This window comes from Salmo salar, chromosome 09, assembly GCF_965601325.2.
Source record: "Salmo salar chromosome 09, fSalSal1, whole genome shotgun sequence".
NCBI lineage: Eukaryota > Metazoa > Chordata > Actinopteri > Salmoniformes > Salmonidae > Salmo > Salmo salar.
In genome coordinates this window covers 144,487,284-144,501,063 of record NC_138299.1, presented here as the reverse complement: position 1 = coordinate 144,501,063, position 13,780 = coordinate 144,487,284, and the positions used below count along the sequence as shown (strand labels likewise).

Below are 13,780 nucleotides of genomic sequence, written 5' to 3'. Positions count from 1 at the left end.
TCCTCTGGGCTGGGGCTCAATAGCCACACCTAGCCTTCCTCTGGGCTGGGGCTCAATAGCCACACCTAGCCTTCCTCTGGGCTGGGGCTCAATAGCCACACCTAGCCTTCCTCTGGGCTGGGGCTCAATAGCCACACCTAGCCTTCCTCTGGGCTGGGGCTCAATAGTCACACCTAGCCTTCCTCTGGGCTGGGGCTCAATAGCCACACCTAGCCTTCCTCTGGGCTGGGGCTCAATAGCCACACCTAGCCTTCCTCTGGGCTGGGGCTCAATAGCCACACCTAGCCTCCCTCTGGGCTGGGGCTCAATAGCCACACCTAGCCTCCCTCTGGGCTGTGGCTCAATAGCCACACCTAGCCTCCCTCTGGGCTGGGGCTCAATAGCCACACCTAGCCTCCTCTGGGCTGGGGCTCAATAGCCACACCTAGCCTCCTCTGGGCTGGGGCTCAATAGCCACACCTAGCCTCTCCTGTCCATTTATCTCCACTATGAACACTGATTGTTATGCAGGTGCAAGGAAAGTTAAGCATTCACAAGTGCCCCATTCATTCAAAAGTGTAATGCTGAAACAGGAAAGGGCCTTCCCCAAACTGTTGCCACAAATTTGGAAGCACAGAATCGTCTAGAATGTCATTGTATGCTGTAGCGTTAAGATTTCCTTTCACTGGAACTAAGGGGCCTAGTGAAAAAACAACCCCAGACCATTATTCTACCTCCACCAAACATTACAGTTGGCACTATGCATTGGGGCAGGTAGCGTTTTCCTGGCATCCGCCAAACCCAGATTCATCCGTCAGACTGCCAGATGGTTAAGTGTGATAGGTTCTCAGGAGTGATGTTTCTCCACTACTCCAGGGTCCAATGGCGGCGAGCTTTACACCACTCCATTCGACACTTGGCGATCTTAGGCTTGTGAGCGGCTGCTCGGCCATGGAAACCCATTTCATGAAGCTCCAGACGAATAGTTATTGTGCTGACGTTGCTTCCAGAGGCAGATTGGAACTTGGTAGTGAGTGTTGCAACAGAAGACAGACGGAGTACGCGCTTCAGCACTCGGCGGTCCCGTTCAGTGAGCTTGTCTGGCCTATTACTTGGCAGCTGAGCCGTTGTTGTGCCTAGACGTTTCCACTTCACAATAAGAGCACTTACAGTCGATCGGGGCAGCTCTATCAGGGAAGAAACTTGAACTGACTTATTGGAAAGGTGTCATCTTATGACGGTGCCACGTTGAAAGTCACTGAGCTATTCAGTAAGGCCATTCTACTGCCAATGTTTGTTTATGGCTGTGTGCTCAATTTTATACACCTATCAGCAACGGATGTGGCTGAAATAGCCTTAGTCACTAATTTTAAGGGGTGTCCACATACAGTACAAGTTTGGACACACCAAGGGTTTTTCTTATTTTTACACTATTTTCTACATTGAAGAATAAGAAGACATGAACTATGAAATAACACGTGGAATCACGTAGTAACCAAGTGTTAAATGAAAATATATATTTATATTTCAGATTCTTCAAAGTAGCCACCCTTTGCCTTGATGACAGTTTTGCAGAGTCTTGGCATTTTCTCAACCAGCTTAATGAGGTAGTCACATGAAATGCATTTCAATTAACAGGTGTGCCTTGTTAATTTGTGGAATTCCTTTCCTTCTCAATGCGTTTGAGCCTATAGGCTACATGGCTGTGCCATGCACATGAAATCAATAGTTATTTTGTTCATTAAAACAGTCAACACACATTTTATAGTAAGCTAATAATATAACGGAATATAATAAAATACAAATAATATTTCACACACACACTTGCGTCATGAGAACATGTGGAACTTCTGTCATAAAAAAAAAGCGATATTTTAAAACAGAGCCAAGCCCGTGCTTTTTAAAAAACCATGTTTCATCTCTTCCCTACCCTGCTTTGTTTAGGGAGCAGGCATAGGGTCTTACATTGAGAGTATCTTCATGATACCCATAGACCATAATACCAATCTATATTTTTAAAAGAATGTGAATCTGGTGTTCATATTTCACAACCTCTGCAGGCTTTTGGAGTTGCCTATATGCGATCCAGCAAAATAATAGGCTTACTGTTGATTTAGGCTACGTTACTGCATGCTAAATGTTTCTGATCAGTTATAGATGAGCTACACCACCTCTTATTACACCACCTCCACCAGAGAATTAAACAAATATACAGAGATTCAGTAACACTAAAATAATATTGATTGATTAAGACAAGTCACAGACTTTAGGTAAGCAGTAGGACAGGCTACTAAAGTTCTGAAGATAAAAAATAATCCACTTGTTGAGCTACATAACATGCTGGCAAAATGTTGTGATCAGTGCTAATGAATGAACCAACTAGACAAGATGATGGTCCCATGTGGCTCAGTTGGTAGAGCATGGTGTTTGCAACGCCAGGGTTGTGGGTTCGATTCCCACGGGGGACCAGTACGAAAAAAAAAAGAAGAAAAAAAATGTATGAAATGTATGCATTCACTACTGTAAGTCTGCTAAATGACTAAGATGTAAATTATCATGAGCAGCACTCAGCTTAACTAGGCTAACATTTCCCCAGCCTAATCCATATCCAAAAGGAGATTCAGGAAAAAAATACTAATAAAATACATTCATTGGTTAATGAAGATTGATTGCTGAAATGGACTAGTTGACCACGAGTGGGTAGGCTATTACTTCAAATGTATAACAATTTGATGACTTGTTGTTTCAGTAAGCAACAATTGGATGCCTTCAATTGCATTAGCCTACTTTATTCGTCATTCAGTGATATTTATTTGCACAGCAATTCTTTATTCATCCGTCCAGTTGTGGTTAAGAAAACAGTGCATGTGGTGGGCTATGCAAAGAGATTGTAAGGCATGTCACTTCACCAAAGTTTAGAACTTCCAGGAGGATGGTAACAGGCTAGTAACGGGCACTGCCTAGACACCATCAAGAGTTTAAGAGTGTAGTGTATGCCAATGTCGCCTCAGCATAAAAGCTACATTTCACACTTTACCGCAATCGTGATTAAGTCAGTTTGTGAAAATAAAAGTTTAGGCTTTGATAACGGCAAATCCTTTAAGACAAAGGTGGAAAAAAGTTGCAGGGATGCTAAACAGAATTATACTGAACAAAAATAAAAGGCAACAATTTTACTGAGTTACAGTTCAAATAAGGAAATCAGTCAATTGAAATAAATTCATTAGGTCCTAATCTATGGATTTCACATGACTGGGCATGAGCGCAGTGATGGGTGGGCCTGGAGGGCACAGGCCCACCCACTCAGAATGAGTTTTCCCTCCTAAAGGGCTTTATTGCAGACAGAAATACTCCTCAGTGTCATTAGCTGGTGGCTGGTATCAGACTATACCACAGGGGAAGAAGCCAGATGTGGAGGTCCTGGGCAGTCGTGGTTACACGTGGTCTGTGGTTGTGAGGACAGTTGGACGTACTGCCAAATTCTATAAAATGACATTGTGGTAGAGAAATTAACATTAAAATCTCTGGCAACAGCTCTGGTGGACATTCCTACAGTCAGCATGCCAATTGCATGCTCGCTCTCAACTTGAGACATCTGTGGTATTGTGATGTGTGACAAAACTGCACATTTTAGAGTGGCCTTTTATTGTCCCCAGCATAAGGTGCACCTGTGTAATGATCATGCTGTTTAATCAGCTTCTTGATATGCCACACCTGTCAGGTGGATTGATTATCTTGGCAAAGGAGAAATTATCACTAACAGGGATGTGAACACATTTGAGAGAAATAAGCTATGTAAAATGTCTGGGATCTTTCATTTCAGCTCATGAAACATGGGACCAAACATTACATGTTGCATTTATATTTTTGTTCAGTATACATCATGGGTCCCTGATCTGTACTATACAGAAATTAATATGAATATCATTCTCTTCATGGTGAGGTGACGTATCCTAAATAGCTAAACAGGTATAAAAATATGCAATAATCTCCTTTGTATATTTGGGTATTATTCAATACTGGCTATTATTTTAATGAGCTCCGCCCAAAAACAAGACCACATTTGGTTGATCTGGACAAGACCAAAAAGTTTGGACAGCACACTAGAGTACACAGACAGAGTCCAGACAGTTCACAGTCTTGGTTTGACCATCAGGTAGAAAGAGAAAGAAAACAGTTATGAGCTGAATATAACAGTATGTCAGTGGAAGGGAGGACAGTAGCAGGAGACCAGTAGCAGGAGACCAGTGGAAGGGAGGACAGTAGCAGGTGACCAGTGGAAGGGAGGACAGTAGCAGGTGACCAGTGGAAGGGAGGACAGTAGCAGGTGACCAGTGGAAGGGAGGACAGTAGCAGGTGACCAGTGGAAGGGAGGACAGTAGCAGGTGACCAGTGGAAGGGAGGACAGTAGCAGGTGACCAGTGGAAGGGAGGACAGTAGCAGGTGACCAGTGGCAGGGAGGACAGTAGCAGGAGACCAGTGGAAGGGAGGACAGAAGCAGGAGACCAGTGGAGGGGCAGTGCAGGGACCAGTGGAAGGGAGGACAGTAGCAGGTGACCAGTGGCAGGGAGGACAGTAGCAGGTGACCAGTGGAAGGGAGGACAGTAGCAGGTGACCAGTGGAAGGGAGGACAGTAGCAGGTGACCAGTGGCAGGGAGGACAGTAGCAGGTGACCAGTGGAAGGGAGGACAGTAGCAGGAGACCAGTGGAAGGGAGGACAGTAGCAGGAGACCAGTGGAAGGGAGGACAGTAGCAGGAGACCAGTGGAAGGGAGGACAGTAGCAGGTGACCAGTGGAAGGGAGGACAGTAGCAGGAGACCAGTGGAAGGGAGGACAGTAGCAGGAGACCAGTGGAAGGGAGGACAGTAGCAGGAGACCAGTGGAAGGGAGGACAGTAGCAGGAGACCAGTGGAAGGGAGGACAGTAGCAGGAGACCAGTGGAAGGGAGGACAGTAGCAGGTGACCAGTGGAAGGGAGGACAGTAGCAGGAGACCAGTGGAAGGGAGGACAGTAGCAGGTGACCAGTGGAAGGGAGGACAGTAGCAGGAGACCAGTGGAAGGGAGGACAGTAGCAGGTGACCAGTAGCAGGAGACCAGTGGAAGGGAGGACAGTAGCAGGTGACCAGTGGAAGGGAGGACAGTAGCAGGTGACCAGTGGAAGGTGACCCAACTGTGGTTTCTGACTACTATGATTTCCCATTATAGCCAATTGAATTTCAGTAATTCCTTTACTGATTTGGAAAAATAATGTGTTTTAGTCACTTAATTAATCAACTTCATTTCAGAAAAACTAACTAATTGGTAGGTCTACCTTTACTTGTTACTTCTGTGAACTTGCATTCTCTTTAACTAAATGTATAAAATACCTTAAAAAAGGTTTTTGGTAACAGAATTACAAGGGACAAGACAATGTTCCTTAAACTTACAGAAGGCAAATAATTTCTCCAAAACTAAATAAGTGTTGATATTAGTTGGCAGGGTTCTTTACTTGAACATTATGTGTTCTAATGCATTTCTAATACCTTTTAAAGACTTTCCTGGTAGATGTTGTCCATGACCCATTTTCCATCTGTTTGACAAGAAATCAAAGCCTTTCCTTATTCTTCATTTTTAGGATGGGAAATGGTTAAAATCATATATAAATATCACACACACACACACACTTTAAATTTCTCAAAAATAGACTTTCATTTGACACGCTCCTATGAACTTTCATGATGGTGCTCATTTGATCATATCTGGAATCCTCTATTGCCACAAAACAATGTTATGCAAGGTTCCCTTTCTCCTGACATTAAAAAGACACACATGCTCAGGATCAAGGCGCTGTTGACCTCAAGACAAAACAACCATCATTTCGCAAGAAGGAATAAGGTAGTGTTAGTTAAAGAGGGAAAGATGGAGAAAGAAAACAGGAAGGAGTGTTCAAGACGAACCGAGGTAAAATGTAGTTATGGCTATAGAAGCTGACATCAAACAAGTTGGCAGCTACATAAAGCCAGATTACCACATAAAGGACCAGCAGGCAAAGAACACTCGGTTACAAATTGTCTTGTGCCACAGCCAGACTCACACATCCACACACACTAGATTGACACCTCGTTCCCCTCACTTCCTATAAAGCCTTGGGTCAACATTAGAATATTCTCACCAACAACAATCACTTGACATATTCGGACTGTAAATAGACCTTTACTGCCACCAGACATAACATTAATCTCCCCCATATGTCATCTACATAAGTCACAATGGAAAACCACGTCATCTACATAAGTCACAATGGAAAACCACGTCATCTACATAAGTCACAATGGAAAACCACGTCATCTATATAAGTCACAATGGAAAACCACATCTACAGTTGTAGTGGGAAGTTTACATACACCTTATCCAAATACATTTAAACCCAGTTTCACAATTCCTGACATTTAATCCTAGTAAAATTCCCTGTCTTAGGTCAGTTAGGATCACCACTTTATTTTAAGAATGTGAAATGTCAGAATAATAGTAGAGAGAATGATTTATTTCAGCTTTTATTTCTTTCATCACATTCCCAGTGGGTCAGAAGTTTACATACAATCTACTAGTATTTGGTAGCACTGCAATTCAATTTTTGAACTTGGGTCAAACGTTTCGGGTAGCCTTCCACAAGCTTCCCACAATAAATTGGGTGAATTTTGGCCCATTCCTCCTGACAGAGCTGGTGTAACCGAGTCAGGTTTGTAGGCCTCCTTGCTCACACATGCTTTTTCAGTTCTGCCAACAGATTTTCTATGGGATTGAGGTCAGGGCTTTGTTATGGCCACTCCAATACCTTGACTTTGTTGTCCTTAAGCCGTTTTGTCACAACTTTGGAAGTATGCTTGGGGTCATTGTCCATTGGGAAGACCCATTTGCGACCAAGCTTTAACCTGTCTGGGAACCTGGGACGTCGCGCGAAATACAAATACCTCATAAATGCTATAACTTCAATTTCTCAAACATATGACTATTTTACACCATTTTATAGATAAACCTCTCCTGAATCGAACCACGTTGTCCGATTTCAAAAAGGCTTTACAGCAATAGCAAAACATTAGATTATGTTAGGAGAGTACCCAGCCAAAAACAAAAATCACACTGCCATTTTCAAAGCAACTAGCATGCATCACAAATACCCAAAACACAGCTAAATGCAGCACTAACCTTTGACAATCTTCTTCAGATGACACTCCTAGGACATCATGTTACACAATACATGCATTTTTTGTTCGATAAAGTTCATATTTATATATAAAAACAGAATTTTACATCGGCGCGTGACGTTCGGAAGCATTTGAGGGAAAATATTTTCTGGTGAATCAGCGCTACAATTTACATAATTACTATTCGAAAACATTGTTAAAATGTAATATTGTCATTCAAAGAATTATAGATTAACATCTCGTGAATGCAACCGCATTGCCAGATTTAAAAATAACTTTACTGGGAAATCACACTTTGCAATAAACGAGGTGGTATGCTCAGAAAAATAGGCTAGGCGATACAGATTAGCGCCATCTTGGACTCATCTAAAATCAAATATACTATTGTAAATATTCCCTTACCTTTGATTATCTTCATCAGAAGGCACTTCCAGGAATTCAAGGTCCACAACAAATTTAGTTTTGTTCGAAAAAGTTAATAATTTATGTCCCAATAGCTCCTTCTTGTTAGCGCGTTCCGAAGGCTACTCATAATGTACTGTAGCGCGCAGGACTTGTCGCCACGAAAGAGCAAAAAATATATATTTACGTTCGTTCAAACATGTCAAACGTTGTATAACATAAATCTTTAGGGCCTTTTTCAACCAGAGCGTCGATAATATTCAAGGCGGACGATTGCATTGTCTTACTAAACGTTTCGGAATGAGAGGGTACCCATGGGCGCCCGCGTCATAGTAGTAATGGCCCTCCCCATGTGACCAACTTTCCAAGCCTCTCGGTCAGTTTCTACCATAGAAGACTCAAACCACTTTGTAAAGACTTGACATCTAGTGGAAGCGCTAAATGAATCCTAACTCACGGTGTGTTTCATAGGCAAAGTGTTGAAGGTGATTCCACAAATCAGATTTCCACTTCCTGCATGGAATCTTCAGGTTTTGGCCTGCCATATGAGTTCTGTTATACTCACAGACACCATTCAAACAGTTTTAGAAACTTTAGAGTGTTTTCTATCCAAATCTACTAATTGTATGCATATTCTAGTTACTGGGCAGGAGAAGTAACCAGATTAAAATCGGGTACGTTTTTTTATCCGGCTGTGCAAATGCTGTCCCCTATCCCCAACAGGTTAACTTCCTTACTGATGTCTTGAGATGTTGCTTCAATATAGCCACCTAACTTTCCCTCATGATGCCATATAGTTTGTGAAGTGCACTAGTCCCTCCTGCAGCAAAGCACCCCCACAACATGATGTTTCCACCCCAGTACTTCACGGTTGGGATGGCGTTCTTCGGCTTGCAGGCCTCCTCCTTTTTCCTCCAAACATAACGATGGTCATTATGGCCAACCAGTTGTATTTGTGTTTCATCAGACCAGAGGACATTTCTCAAAAAAGTACAAGTCCCCATGTGCAGTTGAAAACCATAGTCTGGCTTTTTTATGCCGGTTTTGGAGCAGTGGCTTCTTCCTTGCTGGGCGGCCTTTCAGGTTATGTCGATATAGAACTCGTTTTACTGTGGATATAGATACTTTTGTACCCGTTTCCTCCAGCATCTTCACATGGTCCTTTGCTGTTGTTCTGGGATTGATTTGCACTTTTCGCATCAAAGTACGTTCATCTCTAGGAGACAGAATGCGTCTCCTTCCTGAGCAGTATGACAGCTGCATGGTCCCATGGTGTTTATACTTGCGTACTATTGTTTGTACAGATGAACGTGGTTCCTTAAGGCGCTTGCTCCCAAGGATGAACCAGACTTGTGGACGTCTACAATTTGTTTTCTGAGGTCTTGGCTGATTTTTTTTTTTTTTCCCATGATGTCAAGCAAAGAGGCACTGACCTTGAAGGTAGGCCTTGCAATACATCCACAGGTACACCTCCAGTGATGTCAATTAGCCTATCAGAAGCTCCTAAAGCCATTACATCATTTTCTGGAATTTTCCAAGCTGTTAAAGTCACAGTCAACTTAGTGTATGCAAACTTCTGACCCACTGGAATTGAGATAGTGAATTATAAGTGAAATAATCTGTCTGTAAACAAAAGTAGATGTCCTAACCGACTTGTCAAACTATAGTTTTTTTAACAAGAAATTTGTGGAGTGGTTGAAAAACGAGTGACTCCACAAGTTGAATGACTCCAACATAAGTGCATGTCAACTTCCGACTTGAACTGTACATGAGTCACAATGGAAAACCATGTAATCTACATTACCATAGGCTCACGTCATAAAGGAATTCATGTCATGTACAAATCACAATGACCACTCTCCCGCCTCCAAATCTGCAGCCATGTAAAGTTCCAGAGTGGCCTGACAGCGATAGCTATAACAGTTATATGACAGCTCCATTGCTCAGCACTGAAGGAGATCAAACATCATTTAGTGTGGCCCAAGGATGTCCTGTGGCACCGTCCTGCCTTATCTATCAGCTCTAATAGTTCTTTTCTGACCCACTGAACAATTTCCCCTCCACACACACACGGATTGACATTAAAAAGACACATCACAAGCTGTAAGCCATCAGGCTCTAAGCCTCTACAGGGTCACAGAGGGACAACGGACATTTAGGGATGTCTAGGGACATCGCATCTCCTGCAGGCTAACCCCATTAATGCCCCATTTGTCCCGTTCAGCCGAAAGCCAGAGCTCTTGGACTTCCACTCATAAAAGATGTATGTCAAAGTGGGCCAAATAATCATAAATACTGCTGTGAAAGCGAATGAGTGAAAGAGTGAGCAAGCGAGAGCTCAAGAGAGAGGAGAGAGAGTGTGTGAGCAGGTGTGCCTGAGAGGAGACAGGAAGATTGACAGTGACTGTGAGAAGCCGTAAGAGGATAGAGAGGGATAGTACCTGGAATTCAAAGAGACAAGGTGATAGAGGGGGTGCAGGTGAGAAAACAAGTGTGGCAGAATGCCATACACTAAATGGAGGGGTAGACAGCCGAGGGCCACCCTTTGCTGTTTATCAACCATTTTATTCTGTCAGTGATGGTCCCACTTTAAATGAACCAAAACGTATCTAGAGCATGCATTTAGTCTTCATAAGCATTCCTACATTTAAACTATATCATAGATTCTTCACAATAATGTATAAGCAAAGTCTTACAACATAAAGGGTGACATACAACACCAAATGTAAGTGGGACAGCATACATGTGTATTATCATTTCCATTAGTGGGACAGCTTGTTTGTTTGTTGTGGTGTCATGATGTGGAACTAGCTACAGTAGTCTCTTACAGTTCTGCCCCACATACGATGCCCACACAACCACCGCCGCTGCCAATGTGGCACAATGGAACAGTGTCACGGTGACTCACAGTGTAGCTAAAGATGTGGGGAATAGAGAAAGGAAGTCAGAGAGAAAAACAGAGAGGGGGACAGAGAGAGGGACTGGAAAATGTAATCGGTTCAGTGACTCTTCAGAGATAGGCGCACACAGAGAGCCTGTTGGAGAGCGAGCAGGAGCCGAGCACAAGACCCGAGCACAAGACCCAGCAAGGGTGACAGAGTGTCCAGCGCTGAATCAGCAAGCAGCTCATTGTGTAATCTCCCTCACATACAGGCACACACACAGCTTAACAGCAAGGGGGAAGTCTCAGTAAAAATAAACTATAATTAGAAGAAAAACAGGCCCAACTGCTCTTTTCAGAAGTTACGGTTGCACGCTTCAGTGGGCCTTTACATTTAAAGTATATGAGCTAATATGTAGCCCAGGATGGTCTGCTCTGGGCTACATATTAGCGAGATACTTTAACCCTAAAAGCGCCGACAGGAGTACATTTTGATCCCATGGGATGAAAAATGTCAATTTAAAAAAAATTACTTTTTTTATCCTTCTTAAATGTAAGTACTGTCATGCAACTAGTAACTGACAAAAAAAACACAATGTACCATGATTTCTATGTTAATATGGAGGAATTACCAATTATCTATTTTGTATACTAGTGGTGCATAGCTAAACTGAAAATCTGGACTCAGTAGTAAACTGTGATAAAAGCACCAAATTTGACAGAGGTAGATGTACGGACCCTGAAAATATTTTGATATGGAGAGGCAGCCACTATAACAAATAAATGTAAATACATATATAGCTTCCAGTCAATGACTTTATACCAAGTCAAGAGTTTCATATTTCCAATGCAATTGGAACGGCGTTTTGGCAGACATTTTTTTAATTTTTAGACTATAAATAAAAATGGTGCAGGCCAATTGTCCAGGAAAATAAAATCCCGTTGCAAAATAATGCTTTTTAGCCTATTCATTGATGTAAAAACCAGTCAATGGAAATATATTTTACCAGTCATGCTTATCGGTCTACAGATTAATTTGTATAATTTAAATGGTATTAAATTGGCGCATGTGTAATTTCATTAGCCGTTATGTTTATCACAAACACAGCATACAGACACAGAGCCTATGTGCAGAAAATCTGCCAGACAGCGCAAAGCTGCTGCTACAGCTTTTCATACAGCTCATTTTGAAACGTGCATTTAAAAGCCCAATCACTGTGTAACAATTCTAAATGCAATCGGGTGTTAAAAACACTTTTGATGGCCAGTTGGCACGATTAAAAAGAGCTTCTATTTTTATTTCTCAAATGGTAATTGAAGTGTGTACCCATTCGAGATTCAAGTGCATATAGGCAACGGTAGTAAGTCTTCAGCGCATCACACCACTTTGCAATGAGCTGGAGGCAGTATGCATTTTGAAATCATATACTTAAAAGTTTGAAACCGGAACGTTTTACTTCATATTATGATGCATGTCTTACCTTGCTCCAAAGTACAATCCGACCATAGAAATGTGGGAGGCAATTATTTTATAAAGACTTCCATATGCCATTGAAACCAGTAGCCTATTTCTCTCATGATCTATTGGTTTTCAAATCAAATTCTTTTCATTTTCCAGTAGCCAAAGGCACAATCCTAGTCATATTAGCAACACATGCTAGTTGTTGCATCTTTAGATCTCCCCTCTTTCAAAATTTCTAATGGATATTTTCATCGCTATCGCATGAAACCGCTCGTATGTGCAATGCGCTTTGAACAACAGTGTTTTCCCGCTAATTGCATTATGGAATGAAAACATTTGTGCGTAGCCTACTGCCTTGTGCGCATTACTGCACTTATAATGTGAAGAAATAATAGTTTATCAACATTTTAAGCTAAATGTTCTGATCTATTGCATCAGCCTCATTGCTTTAAAAAAATGTTATGTACCTTAGGCCTACTGGTTGTATGAATTTGGGATCCATCATGCCACAACTGTTCCCGAGTCTGTTTAGAATAGGCTATTTCTTTCTCACACAGAGCGACAAGCTGACCAATAGAATACGTAAACTTAACTACATTGACATAGGCAAGTGATTTTGCTGTTCGTTACTCATCTTGTTGGCTGAGGAAAAAGTAAATGTGGCAGTTATTCTAACATCTTCAAAGTGTGCATTGGAATTTGGTAAGAAGGATGCATGCCTTTGCATCCTGGAGTTGCATGTTCTGTTAAAATGAATTACCATAATTTAAAATGTGATTCCTGTTATCCTGAGCACCACGGGTGGACGGCCTAATCAGGTTACGAACCCACTGCATATCAGTCCGTTCATTTTCTCAAACGTTTATTCAAATTAAAATGCTGCCGGTCAAATGTCCAGAAACACATTTTCCTAATGGAAACCCTGCAGAGTTGATACCCAATTGCATTCCAGAAAGTTAGAGCGAAAAGTCTGATGGCAACGGCGCCTAAATAATGCTGGCCATTTTAGGTCGTACTAGTATGTCAGCCTTTGAGTATCACAGAAACACAACACGTTCACTAGAAATGTGTGAACATTTTGAAAATAAATGCTTATTTTGGGGGAATTTAAACCATCTATTAAAAAAGGTTAATACAACAAAGTGTACTGCTTGAAAGGCTGTTTATCCTTGGAATCATTATCAATTTGGGGTCAAATATTACCCGTTGGTGCTTTTAAGCTAAATATATAGATGTTTGCGGATTTAGGGTTGAAATTCACGGGAATCATCATCATCATCATCATCATCATCAAGGACAGCTGACAACCACTTGTGCCCTCGATCAACTTCACCACTTCAATTTGGGAGCCATAGAATAGGCCTAGGTCGACAGCAGTGCATATGGGGCTGCTGGTTTCCATACCAAACAGCAGCAAAGGATTCACTTGATTTCAATTCAAAGCAGTGCACTCAGGCAAAGCACACCACTGGTTATATAGACCTATCCAAGTGGGGAAACAGCTCACATAGGTGTAACATGCAGCGCATTACAAGTTCCCCATTAATAAGCATTTCACCTCAGCTGGGGACCACCTGTTGAGCTCCTGTCATGCCCAAAGGAGAACGTGTCAAATATCCCCTTTGAGACTCGACCCCCACTTCCCAAGAACAGGTCATCATTAATTAATATTCAACATGTGCCAACTGTGTTTTATATACACCTGGGGAGTTCTTGTCTATTAATTGTCCTCGCATTATGCCTCAATCCAGCACCACCAAAAAATAAGTCACCCATTGTTGGGTCGAAAATGTCGATGTAACCCACGCACGCAGTCGCACTAGGCACATAGCTGCACTGACTACTGTATTGTTTGTTTGAAGATGAGAACAC

The 13,780-nt window shown here is 42.1% G+C and overlaps 1 protein-coding gene across 1 annotated transcript in view; it reads right to left on the bottom strand.

The window, feature by feature from the left end:
* LOC106613120 (chloride channel protein 2) overlaps nt 1-13,780 on the bottom strand; it is a 204,303-nt gene that overhangs the window by 189,476 nt on the left and 1,047 nt on the right. The gene's annotated exons all lie outside the window — the stretch shown is intronic.